A 2,071-nucleotide genomic window follows, 5' to 3' on the forward strand; every position below is an offset into this window, starting at 1 on the left:
CACACACACACACACACACACACACACACACACACACACACACACACACACACACACACACACACACACACACACACACACACACACACACACACACACACACACACACACACACACACACACACACACACACACACACACACACGTATGAAACGGTCAAGAGACCGTTTGTGACTTAACTCTCATTACCCATTACCCATGTACGTCTGTTATCATGATAATCTCTCTATGTTCTCCCGGTCTCGAAATAGATCAATTCGATCATAGAAGATGAGGAGAAAAAAAAGTTTTTGGTGATGAGCTTGCGTTTTCATAGATTTCGAGAATGATAAGCACATTTTGCGTGCCTGCCGAAGATATAGTGCTAAAAGAGGTCTAAACATGCTTAGATATTACAGTCAGTGACTTCAAATGAGTCATGGAAAAGACGAGGACATGGTCGAAATGTTCAGAGTGGTGAATATGTCCGATCCGCAGACATTTTGTCAAAAAGCTGGGCTTGCCTGAATTCTTATCATGTATATTCCGCCCGAAAATGCATTTTGGTGATTTGATTACGATTTCTCGAAATCAGTAAAGATGGAGACAGGGAAAGTTTGGATCTATATTCATTCATAAAACTTTGAAAAGCTTATCGATGTGGGCTGCTTGAGAGATAATTGTTCCGTCAGGTATACTAGCACACAATTCACGGTTCGACAAACATGTGTTTCTGGCGGTGAGCACAAAATGATGTGATTTGGATCGATACAGCCCCACCCCTCTTCCCTAGCTCAGGTTTTATTGTTCAGCAGGAATCACACGTGAGCAATGAAGGCTTTGTCTCTTGCCTTCCATCAGCACCACCTCTATGCTTCAGCTCCGTCCAGTGGCAACACCTTCCTAGAGTGGGTGAAAGGACTGTGGTGATGAGGTGTTTGAAGTATTTGGGGTGTTCTTCTCGTTCTTTTCTTTCTGTCAGATCTTATAGCTGGCGTGCTAGCTGAATTTGCGTTTTCTGCTTGCCCCATCCATGATCTACGTCCTAGATGAGCGCGTTTTGGTTCCTGCACTGCATTTTGCAGTGGGTTTCGAAGGTTTTCCCTCAATCTATTCAAACATGTACCTGGTCTGTATTTAGGGAATGTCAAGCAGGTATCACATGATCTCAGGAGTGTATTTCATTGTTCCGAGGATCAGTCGTGAATTCTTTCAAACTTCAAAAGGTTGCTCTGAGAAAGTGTTGTTAGCCCTTGCTTATAGTGCATCACACGGAGGACGAGTAATGATATTGCCGGAAGAGGTTGTTCAGTGCCTTTGACGGTCATTTCCTTTAAGATTGAAAGACGCTTCTCTCATTGCAAAACAGTGCTTTCATTATGTTTTCTGAAGGTCAGCATCATATTGTAATCCCAAGTAGCACCTCTTTTCTTGCTTGAGCTGGATGCACAAAAAACATGTGTTCTGACTTTTCTTCTTTAACGAAAATCTCTCTCTCACACACAGCCGGATAGAGACAAAGATGGGGGGCGGGGGGAGGGGGCAGCGGGGGTGGGGGTGGGGGGTGGGGGGTTCATAGAGACAGAGAACAAGAAAAACTGATTATACCATGGACCTACCAAGGAAACAATAAAATGGAAAAATAGAAACGTGCGTGTGTGCGTGTTTGTGTCTGTCTATTTCTGTGTGTCTGTCCATGTCTTGTCTGTCTTTTCCCGTTTACATGCACACGTTAATGCGCAGTGCTGGTATTTTTTTTCAAGCACGCGTGCAGGTGAGAAAACATATAGAATCACATGCGCGCACCCTTTTGTGACGGCGGAAAGGTTAAAAACAGAAGGTATCGTTTGCATTATTGATACCGTCGATCATATCCCGACTGCATGGAAAATGTAATGCCCCAGCCCCACACGAACCTGGAAATACCATTAGCCATAAGATAAAATAAAAAGCCATATTCACCTTTTTCTCTCCCCCCCCCCCCCCTTCTTTCTTTCTTTTAATCCTTACTTTTGCTTTTTTTTTCTCCTTTTTAAAGCATTTGGGTGAAATGTCGCTGACTGATAAACGCTGATCAGCATACGCGATGACG

The sequence above is a fragment of the Babylonia areolata genome, chromosome 1 (assembly GCF_041734735.1).
Source record: "Babylonia areolata isolate BAREFJ2019XMU chromosome 1, ASM4173473v1, whole genome shotgun sequence".
NCBI classification, from domain to species: domain Eukaryota; kingdom Metazoa; phylum Mollusca; class Gastropoda; order Neogastropoda; family Buccinidae; genus Babylonia; species Babylonia areolata.